The following is a 7,944-nucleotide window of genomic DNA, read 5'->3' as shown; positions in this document are numbered from 1 at the left end:
AGAGCAAGGGATAACCGAAGGCAGCCCTGGTCTGGCGCACCGGACTGTCCGGTGTACACCGGACAGTGTCCGGTGCACCAGGGGACTCCAAGCTAAACTTCGCACCTTCGGGAAAACTCAGAGTCGTCGCGTTATAATTCACCGGACTGTTCGGTGTACACCGGATAGTGTCCGGTGCTCCAAGGAGAAGCGACTCTGAACTCGCCAGCTTCGGGAATCCGCTCCGCTATAATTCACCGGACATGTCCGGTGTACACCGGACTGTCCGGTGTAACGGCGGAGCAATGGCTACTTCGCGCCAACGGTCACCTGCAGAGGCATTAAATACGCGCCAGAGCGCGCAGAGGTCAGGCACGCGCGAGACGGCGCATCGGACACTCTACAGTACATGTCCGGTGCGCCACCGGACATCTAGGCGGGCCCAGTAGACAGAGCTCCAACGGTTGGAACCCGACGACCTAGTGACGTGGCTGGCGCACCGGACACTGTCCGGTGTGCACCGGACTGTCTGGTGCACCATGCGACAGACAACCTCCACCAAACGGCTAGTTTGGTGGTTGGGGCTATAAAAACCCCCAACCACCCCTCATTCAAAGTCATCCAAGTTTTCCACCTTTCAACCACTTACAAGAGCTAAGCATTCAATACAAGACACACCAAAGTGATCAAATCCTCTCCCAATTCCACACAAGGCTTTAATGATTAGTGAGAGAGATTTGTTGTGTTCTTTTGAGCTCTTGCGCTTGGATTGCTTCTTTCTTTCTCATTTGTTCTTGTGATCAAAAACTCAATTGTAACCGAGGCAAGAGACACCAATTGTGTGGTGGTCCTTGCGGGGAAGTTTTGTTCCCGGTTTGATTTGAGAAGAGAAGCTCACTCGGTCCGAGGGACCGTTTGAGAGAGGGAAAGGGTTGAAATAGACCCGGCCTTTGTGGCCTCCTCAACGGGGAGTAGGTTTGCGAGAACCGAACCTCGGTAAAACAAATCCACGTGTCTCACTCTTTATTCGCTAGCGATTTGTTTTGCGCCCTCTCTCTCGGACTCATTTCTATTTCTAACGCTAACCCGGCTTGTAGTTGTGATTAACTTTGTAAATTACAGTTTCGCCCTATTCACCCCCCTCTAGGCGACTTTCAACACATTTGTACAATGAATAATCTCTCGATAAAGTAATTATTTATTTTTATAATTAGCTATTGCATGAAAACATCATCACATGTAAATTTAATGGGTCCCCGCGGGGAACGGGGATGGGGAATGCTTCCCCTTCCCCATTTACCCGTCGGGGGAGAACTTTCCCCATTTACATCCCCGCGGGGAAGAAACTTCCACATCCTCATTCCCTAATGGAAGAATTCCCCATGGGGAATCGAGGATCGGGTCCCCATTTCCATCTCTAGCCCTAAGGCTGACCCCTCATTTTATAGAACAAGGAGGGTGCATGTTACAATGGATTCTCCCGGAAGAGAGCATTAATAAAAGGTAAAAAACATTCACCCTCTGGTAATTCTTGTCGTGTGCCGGTACCTTTCCCCTCATGGGTTTTCAATCCTGTCCTAGAGATTTTGTAGAAGATGGCACGATTTCTACCAGAGGTGTGAGTCTCACACGGTTATTAATATGGGTTTTTGTCCGCATCCTTCTAAGCCTATCTCCCTAGCCTATTTGCATGTCCTTCCCCTATTCCTCTTATGGGGTCACGGGACTTCTTAGTAGGATTAGACCTAAGGATCGTAGGTCAATAGTGGAAGAAAGTCGTGCTCTGCTCGTGTTGTACCATGTCGAGTGACGTGATGATGGCGAGCACGTAGAGCTAGGGGTGAAGTCGGCTTGCGTACACAAAATCCACTTGACTGGAATTTGTCTAGTTTGTCTGACCCCTCCATAGGTTTCCACCTCGTCTGACCCCCACATTCCTCGTCTGACCCGAGGGGCGCTCTATGGGAGAGGAGGACGTTAACGGCCTATAAGGTGTGTTTGGATAGAGGAACGAGGAAGGACGAAGAGGGATGGGATGGGATCATTTTAACTTGACCCGCGTTTGGTTTGGAGATCCAGAGTCAGGGTCAAAGAATATTCTTAAAAAATGGTGGATGAGGCCATCCCTCAAAAAATAAGGGACGAGGTCAGCCCAGGGTTGATCCTGTCCCATCCCTCATTGACACCGAACCAAACACTACCTAAACGATCGTTTAGGGTCATATTTTACCTTACTAACTCATGAGCTCAAGGGGCTGAGGCTTTGTACCTTGACAATAGCCCTCAAGCCTCTGAGGGGAGAGTGTTCTCCCTTCAGTGGCTTTTCTCGTGCTTGAGTCAGTCGACATACGTATTTGTCTTGGATTAGGGGATGGGCTCCTCGCCTGCGGGCTCCCGTAGTCCAGTGCTTAAGCTTACCAGGCTTCTCTGGTCCAGTCCAGTCACCGCCAGACTTTGAGGTAGCTTTCATATATGTGGGAGTTTCCGTGGTTACGACATATTTGGAGGTGAAAAAATGTGTGTGGGGTCGTTCCCGACCGCTAGAGACTGAGCCCCGCATTTATAAGTAGGGGGATTCCGAGATCAATCCTTATTCATTTTCCACTTTTGCTTTCCTAGCTTCCAAAAGAGGCCTTGGCGAGAGCCTTCCACAAAAAGGGTTTTGTCCCTAGTCCTTGTGCCTTCCTGCCGACTCATGGGCATGACAAGCGTCATGCAGTCAATTATGTCTCATAAGGACGATCCAAAAGGTGCTTTTTTGGGAGGTAGGATAAAGCCTCCCAGGAGTTAGTGAACGCCTCTTTCCTTTTTTGAGTCATTTTCTTATGCCTTGTGATTTTGTTTAGGGAGACGTCTGGTGCGGGTGTCTCAATGTGAGTTGTTTCCCCATCCTTGTCTCCCATGGTCCCTCAGCCAAAGGACCAAGGGCTAGATAATGGATCGGCAACCCTGGGACCATCATCCAAGGGAGGGTCATCGCTCTCCCTCTCCCTGTCAGTTGTCCTTTGCCTACCACAACTCAAGTCGGACCTTAGCGTGGTATGACTCACATCATTATTTAGGGAAGGGTTGTTGCTCCCTATTTGGGGAATTCCTTTGCCGAAGATCCTCAAAAGTAACTAATATTAATCCTCTCATAATTTGGTTCAGGAGTAACTAATTTATGATTATCGAATGACATTTATACGGTTGAAAGGAATCCGAAAGAAGCTTTGGTTTTGCTTGTCCAGACGAAGCACGACCGAAGCAGAAGGCCTAGAGCCGAAAGGGGAACCTGCCAACGCATGCACCACCGCTTCATGAAGAAATGACGATGCTAGCTGTGTGTATAGGGTTTAAGGGTATGGTTGTAATTTCATACAAAATTGTACGGGGTCGTTCCTATAAATAGGTGAACAATGCTCATGCACAGGACGTGTTGGCCCAAATACTCGCGTTTCATCGAACTGCTCCACATTCAAACCTGTATTTTTTCTTACCTTCAAACTGTTACCTAATTTGTCAAAGGTATAATTGTATTCATTTGTAACAAGGGAAGAGTAATAAAAGGAATATGACAATAATGTTTTTTAATTATGTTTATTTATCTTATTTCTCTCAGAATCATGATTAAAATGATCCTCTCACTACTACATAACATAGCTTTAGTAACACCAACTTGTGTTACTATATTTCAATAAAGGTGTTACTAGTTGTATTAGGAACACATCTTGTTTGTGTTGCTATATCAAATGTTACTAGTATCTAACCTATTGGAACACAAAATAATATGTTCTTTTTTATGAAAAAGTGTCACTACTCTGCAACTCAATTACTTGTTTATTGGAACATTTATTAGTGTTACAATATTTCTCTAGCGTAACAAATATTTTAGCTCTAGTAACACTTTTTCATTACAACAGTAAGACTTTATGACCACATACATTGGAATTTTCGGAACATGTTGTTTGTAACACATGCTTTACCTATTGTAACACATTCAAATTTCAAATGAAACGCTATTTTTAAATCGCACATATTACATAACATTGACATGAATTTATTAAGGGATCATGACACATTGCACAACCACAAAAATCACAACTTTGAGTAATCACTTGCATTGATTGGAGAGGAAGGTAAAAACATAGTACTTGTTCACAAAATACAATTGTATATTTACACAATGATACATTTCTAGGGAATAAATGTAGCAAGTAGTAGAGAGTACAAGTCTATAAAGGTGGAAATGAAATGTAACTACAAATAAGAAATATTCTTGGAATTCATGTTTCTTGGTCCTGTCTAATGCGCATCCAAATCTACAAATTCATCCATTGACCATTTGAACCTACATAGAGAATGTTCATTGTATCATTGATCATTTCAGCCTACCTAGAGAAAGCAATATGTAACATTATGTATTCATAAAACTTGTTGTAGCATACACAAAGCGAAGGCCAAGCAATTGTTGCTCCTTTTGTGTGGGCATCACCAATTTTGTCGTAGCTAGGCATGGGCCTAACCAAAGGCTCATCTTGTACAACAAGATGATTGATTTGGACTTTGTAGAATTGTTTTCCTATCTCAACTCCACAAACACTTTCTTTTGGACTAGAGCCCAGAATGGTTGCATAGACCACAATTGCCTTATTTGGATGACTTGTTGTCTTAATTATCACTGTGGTTCCATCATACATTGGATTCACAGAGTCACCAACGAGCACTAGTTTATTGTATAGTAACAAGCATAAATTGTGTTAAAGTAATGCAACTATACTAATTGAGGTTATATTTGCTCACCTTAATTGGACAAGGTTGTGTATATTTTGAAGTATCTATGGCTCGTAACTTCATTCTGAGCAATTTTTTGTGCCATGATCCTATTCTCTTTGAGTACTCCTTATCGGTTCTTTGTCATTTGAAACAATATATGAAATCATACACTAAACAATACCACATTTTTGGCAAATGGTGCAAAAACGTGGAGAAGGATAATTCTTGCATACCTTTGTTTTTCTTCTTATTCTATGATCAATTGAATTTTGTGTACATTCATCGACCTGATAGAATCTTAAATGGATGAAACTTTGCATGACTAATACATAAAATGTTAATGATTTATATAGAATAGTGTACCTCTTTTTGTCCAAAACCAATACTAGAGCATCGTGGCGGGGATGGCTCTTCTGCTTGATGTGATAATTGCTTGCGATTTGCATCACCTTTACACTAGATACAACAAAAAATCATGCAGACCTAAAATAGTAAACCCAAATATCAACACATAATCGGATATGAGTAGACTATTGTGAAATGATAGGAACATCATGATAACCTTTTTGTTTGACATAATTAGATCGGCATTGTCGTTGTATTCGGATACACATGTACGGATGTTCTAGTAAATAGTAAAAAGGGTGTGTCATGAGGTTTTATATACATTAAGTAGAGAAAATGGGTAACAAGTATAACATGAATGGTATTTACTAGTGCATCATTTTGTTGATAGATTGCATCTCCATGGTCTAGTTTAGTGCATCGAACTCTCTACATATTTCAAGTAACATTAAGGTCAATAGAGACAATTCTGTGAGAACCTGATAACAACAAAACTACCTTTTTGTTGGAATGCGCTACATGATTCTGAAGGTTAGCATGGCCAGTCTAAAAACCACCATGAGCAGTTAGTTCCTACAAGTGATATTGAATGTTAGTATATGTTCAGTACACAAAGTTAAGTGAAAGGCATGAGAACCTCTATTTCTTCTTCATTCTCATTGTGTCTTTTCTGGTTTATGAGTTCATCAATAACTTTGTCTTGTTTTCTTCCATGCTCCTTGAGTTGTTGTATTTCCTCCAACAAATGTGTGTCATGTCAGATGATGATACTTCTATTGTAGCTATAGTAATGTATTTAAACTGTCGTGTTGTTTGGCCATAAACTTGTTTAGGAATTGGAAGCAAGCCCATGCCATGTACTTGTCCAGATTTCTCCTCTCCCAATACTTGATGTAGTGCATCACCTTCCCATGCAACCCTTCGCTCACAATTTTGTGCTAATTCTTGTTGTTTTTCTAGCAGGTTTTCCAACTGAACCTTTATGCAAAAGACATAGATAATTATCTTATTTGTACATTAAAGTACTTGACATTTTAAAATATGATATATACATCTTTGTGTCAAAATAGCATACCGTAGGATGATTTGTTCCCTTGACCCTTTTCTTGTGAGTTGCTAAGTAAACTTGTGCTCTATGTGGTTGTTTGTTATGGGATCAACTTGTCTCTAGATAAAAACCAGTACCAAAATGGTAAGAAATTAATAGAAAAAATATTTAATAAAAAAATACTCACCATGTCCTCGGACCAACGTGCAAAGCTCTTTACATCCCCTGAATGTGTTGTCTTCTTGAAAGGGAAATGTGCCCTTGGGCCATTTCTAAGTATTTTGGTGATTTAGTGTCCAACACAAGTGCCTAATTCTAAAATGGTGGACAAAGTGTAAATCAAGGATAAAGGTATGTTCCTCAGACTTAGTACATTGTTTTATGGACTAATGTATTGTGTCTAAGTGCTGGAAACAGGAAAAATCCAATTGGAAATGTCTTGGCTCGAGCAGCCAAGAATCAGCTGAGTCTGGTGCACCGGACAGTGTCCGGTGGTGCACCGGACAGTGTCCGGTGCGCCAGGCTGGCTCGAGCGAAGTGGCCACTCTCGGGAATTCACCGGCGACGTACGGCTAAAATTCACCGGACTGTCCGGTGTGCACCGGACTGTCCGGTGAGCCAACGGTCGGCCGGGCCAACGGTCGGCCGCGCAATCTGCGCGAGACACGTGGCTGAGCCAACGGCTAGAAGATGGCACCGGACTGTCCGGTGTGCACCGGACATGTCCGGTGCGCCAACGGCTCCAAGTCTGCCAACGGTCGGCTTCGCTATTTAAGGAAGGAAATCAGGCACCGGACAGTGTCCGGTGTGCACCGGACTGTCCGGTGCCCCCGATGACAGAAGGCAAGAATGGCTTTCCAGATTTGTGCTCAACGGCTCCTAGCTGCCTTGGGGCTATAAAAGAGACCCCTAGGCACATGGAGGAGACAACCAAGCATCCTTTGAGCATCATTGATCACTCTCACTTCATTCTTGCGCACTTGTTCGACATTCTAGTGATTTGAGCTCCGTTCTAGTGTGCTAGTCTCTTGAGCTCAAGTCTGGGTTTTGCGTGTGCGTATTCGCTGTGATCTTTGTGTCGTGTGTGAGTTGCTAATCCCTCCCTTGCTCTGTGATTCTTCGTGAACATCTTTTGTAAGGGCGAGAGGCTCCAAGCTGTGGAGATTCCTCGCAAACGGGATTAAGAGAAGCAAAGCAACACCGTGGTATTCAAGTTGGTCTTTGGACCGCTTGAGAGGGGTTGATTGCAACCCTTGTCCGTTGGGACGCCACAACGTGGAGTAGGCAAGCGTTGGTCTTGGCCGAACCACGGGATAACCACTGTGCCATCTCTGTGATTGATATCTCTTGGTTATTGTGTTGTGTTGAGATCCTTCTCTAGCCACTTGGCAAATTACTGTGCTAACAAGTAACCAAGTTTTGTGGCTTAAGTTTTTGAAGTGTTACAGGATCACCTATTCACCCCCCCTCTAGGTGCTCTCAATTGGTATCAGAGCCGTTCTCTTCAAGAAAGGGACTAACCGCCCGAAGAAATGGATCCTAAAGGCAAGGGGATGGTGATCAAAGACGGGAGGAAGAAGAAGACAAGGCGCATCAAGGAAATTGTCTACTACGACAGCGACGAATCTTCCTCCTCCCAAAAGGACGACGACGACTACGATAGACGAAAGACGGTTAACTCAAACTTTTCTTTCGATTATTCGCGCATCCCGCATAGTTCAAATGCTCAATTGCTCCCCATTCCACTTGGCAAGCCACCTCACTTTGATGGAGAGGATTACGGATTTTGGAGCCACAAAATGCGTACTCACCTGTTT

This window comes from Zea mays, chromosome 1, assembly GCF_902167145.1.
Source record: "Zea mays cultivar B73 chromosome 1, Zm-B73-REFERENCE-NAM-5.0, whole genome shotgun sequence".
Classification (NCBI taxonomy): Eukaryota; Viridiplantae; Streptophyta; class Magnoliopsida; order Poales; family Poaceae; genus Zea; species Zea mays.
The sequence above is the reverse complement of the archived record's forward strand: the minus strand, read 5'-3'. Positions refer to the sequence as shown.